The sequence below is a fragment of the Esox lucius genome, chromosome 4 (genome assembly GCF_011004845.1).
Source record: "Esox lucius isolate fEsoLuc1 chromosome 4, fEsoLuc1.pri, whole genome shotgun sequence".
Classification (NCBI taxonomy): Eukaryota; Metazoa; Chordata; class Actinopteri; order Esociformes; family Esocidae; genus Esox; species Esox lucius.
This window is the reverse complement of record NC_047572.1, coordinates 1,185,688-1,204,952: the sequence shown is the minus strand read 5'-3', so window position 1 is coordinate 1,204,952 and position 19,265 is coordinate 1,185,688.

Genomic DNA, 19,265 nt, shown 5'->3' with positions numbered 1-19,265 from the left:
TTTTCGGTATTTTCTGCAATGTGAAGCTCTGTTCATGGAAGTTCCGACAGTCATCCAACCATACATTTAAAAGACCAATACATTAAAAAAAAACATTTGTACAATTTTCACCATACAAAAGGAGAAACATGCTAATTGAATGATAAATGTATTGGGGAAAGAGTAGGGCTTCCCAAATAGTTTGTTATTGAGGGCATGTTTATGCTCTGTAGATTCTGTGATTTTAACATGGTTTCTCTTATTTATTTTGGCGCAGTCATTTTGTTGTTGCCATTCCAAAGCAATTTGGATAAAAGTTAGAAGAAACCTGAAAAAATATGGACACTGCATTTTAGAAATTGAGGAATACACAGACTGACACAGACTTGACAAGCAAGCCCTTGGCCATATTTCAATCAAGGTGTGTAAGCTATACATCTAAGTAGCATGGAGGACTTCTATTTTTAAATTTCACTAGTGTGGGGTGGACTTACTAAAGATGCTACCAAAACAGTACATCAATTTCTGGTGACATAAGACTAGGACATCCCTTCAAAAGTATACCATGGGCAGGCAAAGCAATAAAAATGGGCTAGAATTCCAAAGTAGCTAGCTATTAACTAGTCACCTCCAAAGGCCAAACCTCTGAAGATTTTCCAATCTTAGGTAATTAAAATACAGTGGATATAAAGTCTACACATCCCTGTGAAAATGCCAGGTTTTTGTGATGTAAAAGAATGAGACAAAGATAAATCATGACAGAACTTTTTCCACTTTTAATGTGACCTATAATGGGAACAATTCAATTGAAAAACAAACTGAAATCTTCTTCATCATCATCATCTTCCGCTTATCCGGGGCCGGGTCGCGGGGGCAGCAGTCTAAGCAGAGATGCCCAGACTTCCCTCTCCCTAGACACTTCCTCCAGCTCTTCCGGGGGGACACCGAGGCGTTCCCAGGCCAGCCGGGAGACATAGTCCCTCCAGCGTGTCTTAGGTCTTCCCCGGGGTCTCCTCCCGGTGGGACAGGCCCGGAAAACCTTACCGGGAAGGCGTCCAGGAGGCACCCGGAACAGATGCCCAAGCCACCTCAGCTGACCCCTCTCGATGTGGAGGAGCAGCGGCTCTACTCTGAGCTCCTCCCGGGTGACCAAGCTTTTCATCTCTAAGGGCTCGCCCAGCCACAATGCGGAGAAAGCTAATTTTGGCCGCCTGTATCCGGGATCTTGTCCTTCATGACCATAGGTGAGAGTAGGAACGTAGATTGACAGGTAAATCGAGAGCTTCGCCTTGCGGCTCAGCTATTTCTTCACCACGACAGAACGATACATCGACCGCATTACTGCAGAAGCTGCACCAATCCGTCTGTCAATCTCCCGTTCCATCCTTCCCTCACTCGTGAACAAGACCCCTAGATACTTAAACTCCTCCACTTGAGGTAGGCACTCTCCACCAACCTGAAGTGGACAAGCCACCCTTTTCCGATTGAGGACCATGGCCTCTGATTTGGAGGTACTGATTCTCATCCCCACTGCTTCACACTTGGCTGCAAACCGACCCAGTGCATGCGGAAGGTCCTGGTTTGAAGGGGCCAACACGACAACATCATCCGCAAAGAGCAGAGACGAAATCGTGTGGTCCCCAAACCTAACACCCTCCGGCCCCTGGCTGCGCCTAAAAATTCTGTCCATAAAAATTACGACTTACTGCCGGCAATGTGGACCAAGCTCCTGCTTCGGTTGTACAGGGACCTGACAGCCCTTAGCAAAGGACACAGGACCCCATATTCCCGAAGCACTCTCCACAGGATGCCGTGAGGGACACAGTCGAATGCCTTCTCCAAATCCACAAAACACATGTGGATAGGTTGGGCAAACTCCCATGAACCCTCCAACACCCCGTAGAGGATATAGAGCTGGTCCAGTGTTCCACGGCCCGGACGAAAACCACACTGTTCCTCCTGAATCCGAGGTTCTACTATTGGCCGTATTCTCCTCTCCAGAACCCTGGCATAGACTTTCCCGGTGAGGCTGAGAAGTGTGATCCCCCTATAGTTGGAACACACCCTCCGGTCCCCCTTCTTAAAAAGAGGGACCACCACCCCGGTCTGCCATCACAGAGGCACTGCCATCACAGAAGATAGCCCCACAACATCCAGAGACTTGAGGTACTCAGGGCGGATCTCATCCACCCCCGGTGCCTTGCCACTGAGGAGTTTCTTGACTACCTCTGTGACTTCAGCCCAGGTGATGGACGATTCCACCTCTTAGCCCACATCCTCTGCTTCCTCAATGGAAGACGTGACGGCGGGATTGAGGAGATCCTTTAAGTACTCCTTCCACCGCCCGACGACATCCCCAGTTGAGGTCAACAGCTGCCCACCTCTACTGTAAACAGCGTTGGTAGGGCACTGTTTCCCTCTCCTGAGGCGCCGGATGGTTTGCCAGAATCTCTTCGAGGCCAGCCGATAGTCCTTTTCCATGGCCTCACCGAACTCCTCCCAGGCCCGAGTTTTTGCCTCCACAACCACCCGGGCTGCAGTCCGCTTGGCCTGTCGGTACCCGTCAGCTGCCTCTGGAGTCCCACAAGCCAACCAGGCCTGATAGGACTCCTTCTTCAGCTTGGCGGCATCCCTTACTTCCGGTGTCCACCACCGGGTTTGGGAAAGGGTCTCCGGTGCCTCGACAGGCACCAGAGACCTTACGGCCACAGCTCCGAGCGGCTGCTTCGACAATGGCGGTGGAGAACATGGTCCACTCGGACTCAATATCTCCAGCCTCCCTCGGGATCCAGTTGAAGCTCTGCCGGAGGTGGGAGTTAAAGATCTCTCTGACAGGAGACTCAGCCAGACGTTCCCAGCAGACCCTTACAGTACGCTTGGTCCTGCAGAGTCTGTCTAGCTTCCTCCCCTGCCATCGGATCCAACTCACCACCAGGTGGTGATCAGTTGACAGCTCCGCCCCTCTCTTCACCCGAGTGTCCAAGACATACGGCCGCAGGTCAGATGAAACGACAACAAAGTCAGATCAGGGGGGCCGTTCCTCCCAGAGACTCCAAAAAGGTTGGTTGTTCCTACGTTCGGCCCGTAGGAACAAACAACAGTGAGAGACCTATCCCCGACCCATAGGTGCAGGGAAACGACCCTCTCGTTCACCGGGGTAAACTCCCAACACATGGTGGCAGAGCTGGAGAGCTATAAGCAAACCCACACCAGCCCGCTGCCTCTCACCATGGGCAACTCCAGAGTGTTGAAGAGTCCATCCTCTCTCAAGGAGTGTGGTTCCAGAGCCCAAGCCGTGCGTAGAGGTGATTCCGACTACCTCTAGTTGGAACCTCTCAACCTCACGCACGATCTCAGGCTCCTTCCCCACCAGCGAGGTGACATTCCACGTCCCTAGAGCTAGTTTCCGTTTCTAGGGATCGGGTAGTCTAGGCCCCCGCCTTCGACTGCCGCCCGATCCTCTCCGCACCGGCCCCTTATGGTCCCTCCTGTGGGTGGTGAGCCCACGGGAAGGCGGCCCCACGTCGCTCCTTCGGGCTGAGCCCGGCCGGGCCCCATGGGGAAAGGCGCTCGCATACGAGCCCCAACCCCGGGCCTGGCTCCAGGGTGGGGCCCGGCTGCGCCGGTTTCAGTAAATTATAATTGAGACAGCTTGCTTTTCAGGTCAATCTGTGCGTTTCTTCCTTTGTTGCTTGAAAGTGATGGTGATATTTTTTTGTCTCTTAAGTACGGTGACCTGGAAGTGCAAAACCCAACCACTAAAACAAATACTACCCCCAATACCACAAAACATAACCACTATAGAAATGACACACTCCCAATAGAAATACTCCTCCCAGTAATGCACAACATTACCACTAATACGATGACACACTCCCAATTCAATACAATACCAATTCCCCAAAAATGATCGCAATTCCCTGTGTCAGTGGTTATGTTTTGCAATATTTGGGGTGTGTAATTGCATTAATGGTTGTGTTTTGCACTTCTGGGTCACCATACTTAAGCTCTAGTCCCAATTTCATTGAGACTGGCAACTCACAAAGACCATGAAAAAAGAAAGCTGCAAGCAGCATTTTGTGAGTTTCAGCATTGAAGCTACTACTAGCCATATGCTGCAAGCAATACGACATCTATGGTTTTTCCTTTCCTATAGTGCCCCCATGTGGCCAATGTAAAACATCCTTCACACAAACTAAAATCACAACCCTCATCATGTGTATCAAATGTAATCTCACTGAGTGAAAAAGAACAACAGATATTGTGTTATGGCTATTATGCCGCCACTGTTCACTGCCAATGGAAATCACTTTCATGTTACATTGCAATAGCTTTCAGGAAATTTACCTCAATTGGTATTATAATAAAATGTTCTGCATCAGATAAATATGGATACTTCATAAGTCTGACACTATCAGAGTAGTACAACACCTGAAACTAGGAAGTTGTTTTAATTTTTCACAATGTAATAAATGTAGCCTAATTAAATGGTAAATATAAAGTATCTGCCCATGTTTTTTTCTAACAAGAGATGGGCCTCTCGGTCATATCTGCCTATAGTAATAGTCCCTAAATTACCACCAGTACAAACAGTAGTATATGCATTAGTACATTACAAACATTCCCAGAAGGTATACATTTACCCAGAAGGTACATTTATACCCAGAGTATAAATTTACATGAAAAACGCTAATTCATTGGCAGGTCACGATATGTTATTACAGGTAAACAAAACGTAGATGCTTATTATGAAATTGTACAACGGGGATTAACGCAACAATGTTTTTTCACATTGGTAGAGATGTTTAACAGCCAATGATGGTTACAAATTGTAGTATTTGCGGGTTTGAGAATACCTGTCTGTGCGTGTGTGTCTGTATGTTCTTGTAGTGACTTGAAGCAACTTGTGAAATCAGATTTTTGATTGATGTATTATGGACTTATATTAGTTAAATGTTGATGTGATGTCACAGCTGAGCTGCGATAACTAACAAGAACAGTGTTTCTACCAGGATTGAAAAGATTCAAGGTTAAACTGTATCCGTATGGCAATTTTAAGCAATGTACTTAAACTACTGGTGTACTTCTAACGTGAAGAACGATGACGTAAACCAATGACAAATTTAAGAGGCGTAACCTTTTGATGGTTTCCGGGGTGTGTTGTCTTATTAAATCCGTGGCTACCACGGAAGACAGCTGTTGTTCTAGCACGGAGTAGGCCGTTAACATAGTAAGTACACGTTATTTTATTTGAAACAATTGATTTGAAGTGTGTTGAGATTATAAACGCTAACAAACGACACATATGAACTTTTTAAGAATGTATAAAACAATTACTGTTGGTGCAATATAAGCGCTTTTATCTGTGTTTTATATTGTCTGTTTTACATCTCTGGTTTAGTTTGAAAGGAATTAAACCCCACCGTGTTTGGAAAACAAATTTTTGGACCATCTAAACTAGGTATGTAGACTTTTACAATTATGAATAATCAGCTTTAAATACCTGTGTATGCTTGGTCTTCTGTTAACCTTCTTTGCATTTATTTTAGGCCAAGTAACCTACATCAGTGTCAGTTAGACTGCACGGTTGTGATCTTATACATCCTGAACAGATACTTTTTGTGTTAAAAGGTTTTCCTACTTACGAAGCATTTAGAGGTCTGTCATTTTTATCATAGGTACACTTCAACTGTGAGAGACGGAATCTAAAACAAAAATCCAGAAAATCACACTGTATGATGTTTTTATTAATAATTAGCATTTTATTGCATGACATAATTATTTTATCACCTAACAACCAGTAAGAATTCCGGCTCTCACAGACCTGTTAGCTTTTCTTTAAGAAGCCCTCCTGTTAGAAGCCTTCATTAACTGCACCTGTTTGAACGTGTTACCTGTATAAAAGACACCTGTCCACACACTCAATCAAATAGACTCCAACCTCTCTACAATGGCTAAGACCAGAGAGCTGTGTAAGGACATCAGGGATAAAACTGTAGACCTACAGGGCTGGGATGGGCTACAGGACAATAGGCAAGCAGCTTGGTGAGAAGGCAACAACTGTTGGCGCAATTATTAGAAAATGGAAGAAGTTCAAGATGACGGTCAATCCCCTCGGTCTGGGGCTCCATGCAAGATCTCACCTCGTGGGGCATCAATGATCATAAGGAAGGTGAGGGATCAGCCCAGAACTACACGGCAGGACCTGGTCAATGACCTGGAGAGAGCTGGGACCACAGTCTCAAAGTAAAATCCTGCAGCACACGCAAGGTCCCCCTGCCCAAGTACAACCCCAAGAACACCATCCCAACCATGAAGCATGGAGGTGGAAACATCATTCTTTGGGGATGCTTTTCTGAAAAGGGTACAGGGCGACTGCACTGTATTGAGGGGAAGATGGATGGGGCCACGTATCACAAGATCTTGGCCAATAACCTCCTTCCCTCAGTAAGAGCATTGACGATAGGTCGTGGCTTGGTCTTCCAGCATGACAACTACCCGAAACACACAGCCAAGGCAACTAAGGAGTGGCTCCGTAAGAAGCATCTCACGGTCCTGGAGTGGCCTAGCCAGTCTCCAGACCTGAACCTAATAGAAAATCTTTGGAGGGAGCTGAAAGTCCGTATTGCCCCGAAACCTGAAGGATCTGGAGAAGGTCTGTATAGAGGAGTGGGCCAAAATCCCTGCTGCAGTGTGTGCAAACCTGGTCAAGAACTACAGGAAATGTATGATCTCTGTAATTGCAAACAAAAGTTTCTGTACCAAATATTAAGTTCTGCTTTTCTGATGTATCAAATACTTATTTCATGCAATAAAATGCAAATTCATTACTTAAAAATCATACAATGTGATTATCTGGATTTTTGTTTTAGATTCTGTCTCTCACAGTTGAAGTGTACCTATGATAAAAATTGCAGACCTCTAAGTGCTTTGTAAGTAGGACACCCATGTCACTGGACCCCCCTGTCTCAGCCCCAAGATCTTACGCTGCTATATTATTGTGCTGGGGGAGTAGGGTCAGTTCTCTTTCTCCTCTATGAATCTCTGTAGATCTAAGGAATGCATCTTCTAAATTTTCCCGGTCTCCTGGTGTTTTAACCTAGGAGGACATGATGTTTTGGCCCACACCTGAGGAGTACCAGACTTGAAAGACCAGTTGCTGTCCCTGTCCAAAGCCCTGGTTGTGTTGCAGATCAAGACAATACCAGACGATTTCAGCTGCCACTGTGCTGACACCTCCCCCTCCCACGTGTTGTCCCTGTCCTTGTCCATTTGGTCATGCTTCTGACCTGGACTAAGTTTCAATAGACTCTGGACTCACCCCAAATGCATTTATTAATTATTTCAATTTGTACTCTTAATATGTTCACCAGGCACAGCCAGAAGAGGACTGGCCACCCCTCTGAGCCTGGGTCCTCACTAGGTTTATTCCTACATTTTGGCCTTCTAAGGGAGATTTCCTAGCCACTGAATTTCAACACTACTGTTGTTTGCTCCTTGGGGTTTAAGGCCAAGTATTTTGTAAAAGCACTTAAGGGAAATGCTGATGTAATAAATGTGATTGATTGATGTAATCTGATGAAGCCCTTTCAAAGTAAGCAATTGTTTATTGATATTCTGAAAATATTTGCAGAGGTTAAATCATAAGCAGACAATATTAGATTAATTATAGCTTTCTATTTAATACTTGTATGTATTCTGCCCAACTATTTGATTCCATTGCACATTTAGAATTGCCATATGTAATGCATTTGCATTCATTTCACATCTATACCTACCACTTGTACATACATATACTTAATACTTGTAAATATTCTGCCCCCTTCTATTTGCACTTCTGGTTAGACGCAAACTGCATTTTGTTTTACTGTACTGTACTGTGTTTTACAGTGACAATAGCTTCAACTTTGTCATTGAACAGTACAAGTACAGTACAATAAAATGCAGTTAGAAGTCAGTGGGTTTTTTGTGTTATGTTATTTGAAATTTCAATGCATATTCTGCTTTACCAGGTGCCAATCTGGACGACAGCAAGAGGATCTACAATTATCGACATTCACGGGCCAGGCGTGTGATTGAGAACTAATTTGGTATGATTGTCGCAATGTGGAGAATTCTAGGCTGACGGCTGGAACTCCTACCAAACAAATGTACACATGTTGTGAAGGCTTGTGTTGCACTGCACACCTATCTGGCCTAAACAGATGCTGCCAACACACCTGCATCAAAGTATATACTACCTAATTTCACAGACTCTGTTTTGAACAATGGCGAGGCACAGTCTGGGGAGTGGAGAAGACAGGTCACAGAGGGAGGCACCTTGGCTGATGGAGGGAGAACTTCTTGGGCTGCTGTTGGAGTCCGCAATTACCTGATGAGGTTTTTCATGTGCTGTTGTGGAAAATTGTTCCCCTTTTCCACGCCAACAATCTCAAACAACTCAGGTGTTTGTAAAATTCAAAAGTAGACTTTATTGGCGTAATAAAGCCGTGCTGATCTGCAGAGCAACCAACCTATGTTGGTCTGCAGAACAACGGACTTCCAAAGCTCAGGCACACTTTCATACAGTATAGTTATACAATGATATTAGGCCTTCCCTTTATGCTAATCTCTGGGTGGATCCTTCCCCAATTTTTTTCACAACCCTCTGGGATCCGCCCCACAAGACACTGTTAAGAAATATTGGTGATGTGATGGCAACGTAATGGTGGCATGATTTCTCTCATTCTCCCAAGACTTTCCCAAGAGAATCAAGGACAAGACTGACCATGGGAAAAGTAGTGGAGCCAGGGCAAGAGTACAGATAAAAAGATGCTCCCACTGTCCTTGACGCACACACCAAAATCCTAACTGTGTACTTCTTTGTTCATCAGTCTCTCTTTCTCAGCAATCAAATGTGGAATAATAATAATATGAGGCCTTAAGCTCAAGTAACTTAAATGAACACCCAATTAATATACAAGTGATTAATTGTTCTGTCTACTCTTCATTAGGTTAATGTAAAATAACATGATTTTATGAAAAACCAAGGCAGGATATGGTGCTGAGGGCTGGCCTACATAATTATGAATTCATCATTGACATACACATTTTTATAATTTATATTTGTATGTGAAACATTACAACAATAAAGTATTGCAAACTGTGAAAAGTGCACTGAATTCTGCATTTTAAATAACTGAATATAAATACAATTTAACATCCATGAAGTCTGCAAATTATTATCACTCAAGTGGACATGGCATGACCCTCTTCCCTCTCTTTTCTGTGCTGATCCAGAAGGTTATGTTGAGCTGTCAGGTTATTGTTCTTCCTAATTTTCTTGATGCTGTCGAGGAGGATGAAGAGGAGTGCATTGTGGGATTGTTGACGTACTGTACGCTGCCTGCTGTTACCTACCTGGCTACCTGCCAAACTTTTTCGAATTTACTCTATATTAACTAATTGGTCAAGATTCTATTTTAAGAGTTTTACCAACGCAATACTTTTTATCTGTTGACCTCTTATCCAACTTTACTACACCAGGACTCTTTTTGGACATAATTAACGGAACTACTCACCCCTGAACACCCGAGGCTAAGTATCATTACAATGCCTTATCACTGTAATTGTTGTAGCAACAACACGGAGGAGAACTATCGTCTTCAGTTAAAGATAGCAGAGTTAGAGGCTCTGCTTCTGACGCAAATGTCAGGCATGGATTATGCTATAGTAGAAATAGAAAAAACTGTGTCAGTGCCACCAGGAAGAAACAATAGTTTTGTTAGCCCCCCAGCACAGCTCCTGCAGCCGGGCAATAACTTTCTCTTGGTCACTGGGAAGAAATGCCGTTGACCAGTTAAACCTGAATTGTTGCTAAAACCAACTGAGACTTTCAACAGGTTTTCCCCACTGGAGTCGGAGTCAAGGCCCGAGCCGTCTTCAGAGGGGAATGATCGGCAGGCATGGTCTACCGGTGGCCTTGAAATTTTTTTTTAGTCATCTGCGATTGCATTACACGCAGTATTAGACTAAAGAATACTGCCAGCGATCGTACACTGTTTACCGGGGGGCAGAGCCACCGACGTAGCCGCAAATCTGGGCTTGGTGCTAGCGAAGTCTAAAACTGTCAAGTATAGAGAGTACAGAGATAATTATTCACGTTGGCACCAACGACGTTAGGATGAAACAGTCAGAGGTTACGAAGCAGAACATAGCATCAGTGTGTAAACTAGCTAGAAAGATGTGTCGGCATCGAGTAATTGTCTCTGGCCCGCTGCCAGCGAGGGGTGGTGACGAGCTCTAGAGCAGACTTGTGCAACTCAGTCGCTGGCTGAAAACAGAGTTCTGCCCGTCGCAGGAAGTAGAGTTTGTAGATAACTGGCTTTCTTTTTGGGACTCTCCCAGAAATAGGGCCAGGCCTGATCTGCTGAGGAGTGACGGACTCCATCCTAGCTGGAGTGGTGCTCTTCTTTTATCTAGGAACATTGACAGGAGTCTCACTCCTATAGCCTTAACATGAGATAGGGTGCAGGTCAGGCTGCAGGCTGTTAGCCAGCCTGCTAGCATAGTGGAGTCTGTCAATAGCATAGCCAGAGTAGTTAGTACAGCTTTACCTATTGCCACTGTGACTAGTTCCAGGCTGAGAAAAGTTAAACAAGGTAGTGCTAACAAAAACAACCTTATTAAGATAAAGTCTTCCTCCACCTCGGTCACAAATAAAAATAAAAATGACTGTATCACTGCGCATCTCAAAATGGGACTCCTATATGTTAGATCTCTTGCTCCAAAGGCAGTTGCAGTAAATGAATTTATCTCTGATCATAAACTAGATGCTATTGGTTTATGTGAAACTTGGATCACCTTAGATTTAGTCCTGTCACGAGAAATAGATATTGTAGATCTAATAATTTCCCCCCAAAATCTTGGATTATCGGATCACTGTCTTATTACATTTACCGTTAAAACAAGAAATCCACATGCTCCGCAAACAATGAGTTTCAAAAGCCGTACTATAAATTCTCGGACTACAAATAAATTCCTTGATATTCTTACAAGTTCGCTCATTAAAGACAGAGTAAATAAATCTGTAAACGATCAAATCGAGGATCTAAACTCAATACTGCGAAATACATTAGACACAGTTGCACCACTAAAAACAAAAGAAATACGCAACAAGAAACTTCCTGGTACACAGACAATACTAGAGCACTTTAGCAAGCCTCCAGGAAATTGGAGCGAAAGTGGCGCCAGGTTGGAAGTATTTAGACTAGCCTGGATAGACAGTACACTACAATACCGAAAATCACTTACGTCTGCTCGATCAGCTTATTTCTCCAACCTGATTGAGGTGAACAAAAACAATCCAAAATTTCTTTTTGATACAGTTGCAAAGTTAACAAAAAAGAAAAGCTTAGCAAGTGAAGTGTCTTCACTTTAGTTGTAATGAATACATGAACTACTTTGATGAAAAGATCATCACCATTAGAAAACAAATAACTGACTCCTCCTCAAATAGTAATGGTCCTCAAAATCTATGTTGTCCTAAAAATGTCCTGAACCTCCCTGACCAGGTGTCAATGGGGGCACTTGAATTTTTTGATACCGTATCGCTCGACACATTTACTAAATTTGTAATGAGTTCTAAACCCACTAACTCTCAGCTAGACCCGATTCCAACAAAATTACTTAAGGAGCTATTTCCTGTGCTAGGTCAGCCAATGCTGAACATAATAAATTGCTCCCTTTCCTCTGGATGTGTATCAAACTCACTAGAAATAGCGGAAATTAAGCCTCTTCTAAAAAAATCTAATCTGGATCCCGCCATATTAAACAGTTATAGGCCAACATCGAACCTCCAGTTCCTCTCAAAAATCTTAGAAAAATGTGTTTCCCAACAACTTAATGCCTTCCTAAAGACAAATAACATTTATGAAATACTGTAGTCCGGTTTCAGATCCCATCGTAGTACTGAGACTGCACTCGTGAAGGTAACAAATGACCATAATGGCCCCAGACAAAGGTTCTGCATCCGTCCTCTTGCTTCTTAATCTTAGTGCTGCTTTTGACACTATTGATCACTCCCTTCTCTTAGAGAGACTGGAAACCCATATTGGGCTACGTGAACATGTTCTAGCCTGGTTTAAATCTTATTTATCTGAAAGATATCAGTTTGTTAGTGTGGATGGCATATCCTCTGACAAGTCAAAGGTATGCTTTGGAGTTCCTCAAGGCTCGGTTCTGGGCCCATTATTGTTCTCACTATATATGCTCCCTCTGGGCGATGTAGTCCGAAATCACAATGTAAACTTTCACTGTTACGCTGATGACACACAGTTATATATTTCAATGAAGCATGGAGAAGCCCCTAAATTAGCTACTTTGGAAGCATGCGTTTCAGATATTAGGAAGTGGATGACAGAATTTCTTGCTCTTAAACTCAAGGAAAACAGAAATGCTCGTTTTAGGACCCAAGAAACAAAGAGCGTTGTTAGCAGATCTCACTGTGAACCTCGACGGCTGCATGGTCGTATCCCAAAAAACTGTAAAAAACCTTGGCGTTACCCTTGACCCTGACCTCTCCTTTGAAGAACATATAAAATATGTCTCAAGAGTTGCATATTTTCATCTTCAAAACATTGCAAAAATTGATGCAGAAAAATTTATCCATGCTTTCGTTACTTCTAGACTAGATTACCGCAATGGTCTTCTCTCTGGTTATTCAGACAAATTAATAAATAAACTTCAATTAGTGCTGCACACGGCTGCTAGAATCCTAACTATAACAAAAAAATGTGAACACATTACTCCTGTTCTAGCGTCCTTACACTGGCTGCCTGTTAGGTTTAGGGCTGATTTTAAGGTTTTACTCTTGACCTATAAATCAATACATGGACTTGCTCCTACTTACCTTGCTGAAATGATCCAGCCATACATGACCTACGATCACAAGATGCAGGCCTTTTAATGGTACCTAGAATTTCTAAACAAACAGCTGGCGGCAGGGCCTTTTCTCATAGAGCTCCACTACTGTGGAATGATCTGCCAATCAAGGTTAGAAATGCAAACTCAGTGCAAACTTTCAAGTGTCTACTAAAAACTAATCTCTACAGCACGGTTTATAATTAGGTGTAGCCTGGCCCGGGTGCGTGAAGGTGACCAGTAGGCTTGATACTGTCTTGCCAGGTGGGCTCTCGTCGCCACTGGGATGCCCTCCCTCCAATGCCTTTCGGGGGAAGAGTTACTAGCTTGTTGTTGACTCTCTGTTGCGCATTTGTGCAATTGGACTATATGCTGCTGGCAATTCTCGGCCCTCATTCAGGGGGGTTGCGGTTGGTGGGTGTCCCTTTGGTTGATGCCTGGCAATGTGGGTGGATTGATTTCCTGCCTGTTGGGCCCTGTCCGGGGCCTCCCCCGGGTTTCTGTCACAATGGTCAGACGCACCTGCCAAGCTCCGCCCCTGCGTGTTCTTTTCAAGGAAGCTGATGCCCGCCGTACGGAACTACAATGTCGTTAATCGCGAGCTGTTGGCTGTCATCAAGGCCCTGTTCCTCGCCAGGTTCTCCTTCACCCTGTCGTATATCCCGGGCATTAAGAACATGAAGGCCAATTCATTATCCCACCAGCACCGATAGTGTGGGACCTCGATACTGAGATCCGGCAGGCATTGGGCACGGACCCTGCACTTGTGCTATGTTCTGCCTAGAATGCTTGCCTACCTCTCCAGTATTCCCACGGCCCTGCAGACAGCGAAGGCCCTCTTTATTAATGTCTTCCAGCACTATAGCATCCCAGAGGACATTGTTACTGACCAGGGTCCCCAGTTCACCTCTCGCGTATGGAGAGCATTTATGGAGTGTCTGGGGGTCACGCCCTGCCCTGGGCAGAATATACCCAGAATTCACTGCGCCACTCCTCCACAAACCTCTCCCCCTTTCAGTGCATGTTGGGGTACCAGCCGGCCCTGGCACCATGGCACTCGAGCCAGACAGAGGCCTCTGCAGTGGATCAATGGTTCTGGCACTCGGAGGAGACATGGAACACAGCCGTCATGTCCCCTGTTGGCTCTTGTTGAAGTATAACACTTCACCGAGTTGGTTTGTTGGAAAGGAGAATAATCACCAGGAGTCAGGTCAATTATCATATCGTATATCCATTTATTACAGAAGCTTCTGGAGACAAGTGTCGCCCCACAATGTCCAAGGATCAACAGTCAAAACAGCATTATTTATACTTCAAATACGCCCAAAAGATAGAGGCGTTAAGTTAGCAAAGCAAGTGTGCCATTGGTCCAATTTATGTTCTATACCTTCTAAGTATAAATGCAAGCATCCTCTTGCCCTTTGTGGTTTCTGTCTTGTCTGTCAGACTATGTGTGTGTGTCTTTAACCTGTTTCCTGTTTCTAAAAAGACAGACATGCTAAATCTTTCTCTCCCCTGCAACAGCTTGAACAGGATTTCCTGTTCTCCTACTTGCACCTTCAGTTTTAGCTCATGTTACAAACACAAACACCCTTCTAACCAGGACCTTCAGCATGCACTGGGACGGTTTGCAGCCGAGTGTGAAGCGGTGGGGATGAAAATCAGCAACTCCAAATCCGAGGCCATGGTCCTCAGTCGGAAAAGGGTGGATTGCCCACTTCAGGTTGGTGGAGAGTGCCTGCCTCAAGTGGAGGAGTTTAAGTATCTAGGGGTCTTGTTCACGAGTGAGGGAAGGATGGAACGGGAGATTGACAGACGGATCGGTGCAGCTTCTGCAGTAATGCGGTCGATGTATCGGTCTGTCGTGGTGAAGAAAGAGCTGAGCTGGGTCATGACCGAAAGGACAAGATCCCGGATACAGGCGGCCGAAATGAGCTTTCTCCGCAGGGTGGCTGGGCGATCCCTTAGAGATAGGGTGAGAAGCTCGGTCACCCGGGAGGAGCTCAGAGTAGAGCCGCTGCTCCTCCACATCGAGAGGGGTCAGCTGAGGTGGCTTGGGCATCTGTTTCGGATGCCTCCGGAACGCCTTCCTGGGAAGGTGTTCCGGTCCCGTCCCACCGGGAGGAGACCCCGGGGAAGACCTAGGACACGCTAGAGGGACTATGTCTCCCAGCTGGCCTGGGAACGCCTCGGTGTCCCCCCGGAAGAGCTAGAGGAAGTGTCTGTGGAGAGGGAAGTCTGGGCATCCCTACTTAGACTGCTGCCCCCGCGACCCGGCCCCGGATAAGCGGAAGAAGATGGATGGATGGATGGATGGATCACTTAATATTTTGCTTCATTGCTTACAACAGTTCACTAACTTATCCACTCAATATATCTACAATTCCCCCTTTTGATCTCTCCCCAGAGAGATCACCCCTATTCGCCAAGCTCCAGTTCTTCCGGGTCATGCTGCTCCAGTAGAGGCATCAGCATCCCTGGTGGCGGTCCTGGAGCCTACTCAATGGTTGTAGAGATCACTCTCATGGCAAGCCCTCTTATGCATGGGATACAACAACACCCACAAGTAACCATTATAGCACAAAATGTAGCAAGCGATAAAAGAACAGACATTATCAAACCTTTCCACTGGCCGAACATCGATGTCATCCATTCCTCCAGCGGATTATCTAACCCAGAATGCTCGTATGCGACCCCTTGACATAGTCCAATTCAATGCCCCCAAATTTCCTCAAACAGGTGTCCTCAGGTGGGGTCGCGAACCTCTTCGCTGGGGGAATGAAGACCCGATGCCAACCTGGGAAACCTGTAGCAACATACAACACACATATCATTATTCCACCAATGCCCATATACCATTTCATTCTGCTATCATCTCCCCAGACCTTTCTCTGTAACCCTGTCATCTTGGTACGAGTGGTATGAGCCACTCGGTTTCCTATACCCCCTTTTGTTACAGTATTCTTCAGTTCCTTCCCCTAAAAGTCTATTCCCCTGGCGCCGTCCTTTGTCTCCTTCACTCGCTCGTAGTCCGGGGGGTCCGGTCCTGGCACCGTTCCGGCTGGTTCTGGTCCTCCTTCCGTCCACACTGGGGCAAGCTCCTCCTTCCCGGTTTGGATGAGGTGCGTCAGCGACCTCCCTGGCTCCTGCGCTGGTGTACACTGGCTCCAATGGTACCACGTCTCTCCTTTGCCCCTCAAGCGGACCACATGGCTCGTTCTCTCCACCACCTGATGAGGACCGTCCACCTTGGCTCCGACCACTTTCGCCTGATGACCTTTAGCAGCACCCACTCCGCCTGGGGCAGGTTCTGGTCCAGCGGGTGCAGGTTCCTCCGTTCTCCACCCTGCGGCTGGTCCTGGAAACTGTCTCCCCGTCAGCAGCTCGTATGGGGTGAACCCAGTGGTCTGATTTAACGAGCATCGAATCGTCATGAGTGCCAGTGGCAGTGCATCTACCCAGTTCAATTTAGTCTGTGCACATATCTTAGCCAGCTTGTTTTTTAAGTTTTGGTTCATCCTTTCTACCTTTCCGTGGGACTGTGGGTGGTATACAGTGCCAAAAGCATGTTTTAGGCCCAATAAGCTCTCTACCTTCTGTAAATCACTGTTCTTAAAGTGAGTCCCATTGTCTGACCTGATTTTCTCTGGGAAGCCGTGTCCATACAGTTTCCCCCATGTCCGTGTAGTCTATCACTATCTCTTGTCCAGGTCTCGTCGTCATGGGGAACGCCCCCATCTCAGGTTTGATCGTTGGTTTTGGATTGTGGTGAGTACAGATGGTGCATGTCCTAGTGTAGTTGCGTACCATGTCTACCATAAACGGGTGCCACCAATGGCACAAGTTCCTCAACATCTGGGCTGGCCCTAAATGGCCCAACCCATGGGCTTCTGCAAATTTATCTCCCCGCATGGCTGGTGGAAGTATTACTCTACCGCCTGGCCCTCTCCAGAGCCCTCTCGTCTCTGTTGCTCCTCTCTGTCGCCAAATTGTTTTCTCTTGTGGGGAAGCCCCCTTTTGATGTCTCACTAGCTCGTCTCTCTCAGAGCCTTCTCCCCACCCCATTTCCTCTTCTGCTCCTACCACCATCACTCGCGGAGTGTACCCTGCTGCCTGTTTTGCTGCTGTATCTGCCGCTTGATTTCCCTGAGCTACTACATTATTTGAATTATCGTGTCCTTTGCATTTTATGATGGCTACCTTTTCGGGCAGGTCTAGGGCCTCGGCTAGTTCTCTCATCTCCGCCTCATGTTTAATCGGTTTGTCTCCTGCTGTTCTAAACCCAACTTTTAACCACTGTCCTAGCTCCACGTGCGCTGCGCCTACTGCGTATGCCGAATCTGTGTAAATGTTAACTATCTTTCCCTTGGCCTGCCTGAGTGCCTCTATCACTGCTCTCACTTCGGCTCTCTGGGCTGACTGCAGCCCCTGGAGCCTCTCTGCTTTCACTGTGACTAAACCCTCTGGTGTTAGTTTCACTACCGCAAACGCCGCCCTCAGCCCATCTCTTTCGTGTCTAAAACAGCACCCATCAGTGAAGAAGTCCTCTGCCCCTGGGAGGGGTTCTGCCTCCAGATCGGTTTGTGTCTTACTCTCCCTCACTACCTCTTGCGCGCACTCATGTGGTAGCCCCGTCCCCATTCGGTCTGCCATATTTATCCCTTCATGTATGAAAGTCAAATTTGGAGCCCCGAGAATTTTACTTAGGTATTGTTGCCTGAGGGAAGTCATAGTGAACATCTGTGAATTTACATACGCCACTACACTGTGTGTTGTGAGTATCTGAAGTTGATGTCCCATCACTATGTGTGCGCATTTTTGAATGAGTCTCGCTACCCCCGCTGCATGCTGTGTGCAGGTGGGGTGCCTTTTTTCGGTTTTGTCAAATCTTACGCTTATGTACATAAGGATGTTCCTATCTCCCCCTTTTTTCTGAAACAGGACCCCGTTCATGACTTGTCCTGTTTCAGAAACATCTAGAAAAAAGGGTTTTGTGTAGTCTGGTATGGCCAGATCAACTGCGGTGGCTAGTTGTTGTTTCAGCAAAATGAAGGCCCGGTCGGCCAGGCAAGTCCAATTGAGAGTGGCTTTAAGTTTATGCATTCCCTGCTCTTTAATTAGCGCTCTAAGTGGCTCTGTGAGCCCTGAATAGTTTGGGATGTAATTGCGGCTGTACCCCGTGAGCCCCAGGAATGATAGCATTTCCTGAACAGTAGTGGGCTTAGGATGGTGGAGGATGGTTGTGCGGTGTGTTGGGGAAAGCCCCGCTCCCTTCTGCGAGATTACTCTGCCCAGAAAGGAGACCTGTGTTCTTACTAGCTGTAGCTTTTCTTTCGAAACCTTGAATCCTTTCTCAGCCAGTCTGGTGAGGACCGTCATTGGAGCTTGGATGCAGGCGACCACCGTCGGGGCTGCCAGCAGCAGGTCGTCTACGTACTGGACCAGTACCTGGTTGAATATACCAGGGGAAAGCGCGAACCTCTGTGGTACTCTCGTGTATCACCATTGTCGACCCCTATGTGTGAAAGAAAACTCTGCTAGTGGGATACGGGTTAGGTACCGGTATGGTGGGTGTGAGTAAAATGTCGTTAATAGCTCTGAGATCATGGGCCGTACGGTATTTCCCTGTCCCTTTCTTTTCTACCGGAAGGATAGGCGTGTCTCCTCCAACACCCCTGTGGGCCACAAACCATGCAATGTCACATCTAACCCTTCCTCTGCCTCTGGTTTGTGTGGGTATTGGAGCAACCATATGGGCTCTCCCGGTCTGATTTTAAAGGTGACTGGTGGGCAATCGGTGAGACCCACGTCCGTGGGGCCCTTGGACCACAGTGAGTCCGGCAACTCATTAAGTCTGGCCGTGGCTACAGGGTGATCCATCTTTTCCCTCCCATGATCCCGAGTTATCTCCCTTCGCTCTAAATATACCCAATCCGTCCCTGGTGCCTCTAACCGATACGTCTTACAGCTGGTTGAGTACCATACGTTTTGCGTCTGAGTGAGTGTCCAATCAGTGCATTCGACCGCCCTTTTAACCATGGGCCCCAGGTCTTTTGCTTGGTGTTTAGGATGCAGGGCCAGTGACACATGCGGGACGGACTCCTCCGCCATCATGTACCACTGATCCTTCTCGTCTGTCAACTGTACATCTGCCGCTACCCTTCAGGGCCTACATATATGAATTTAGACCCGACCTGCCACATGTCCCCACACACTACATCCCCAAACCCCTCTCTATACACCTCATCGCCCTGTCGATCATAAAATAGGGTTACATGTGGGGGGTCTGGCGGAGGAAAGTGTGGCTCGAGGAGGGAGATCCACGGCCTCCAATTGAAGTACTGGGACAAAATACCCTGTTTGTCCGGCTTTTCCAGTATCAGTAG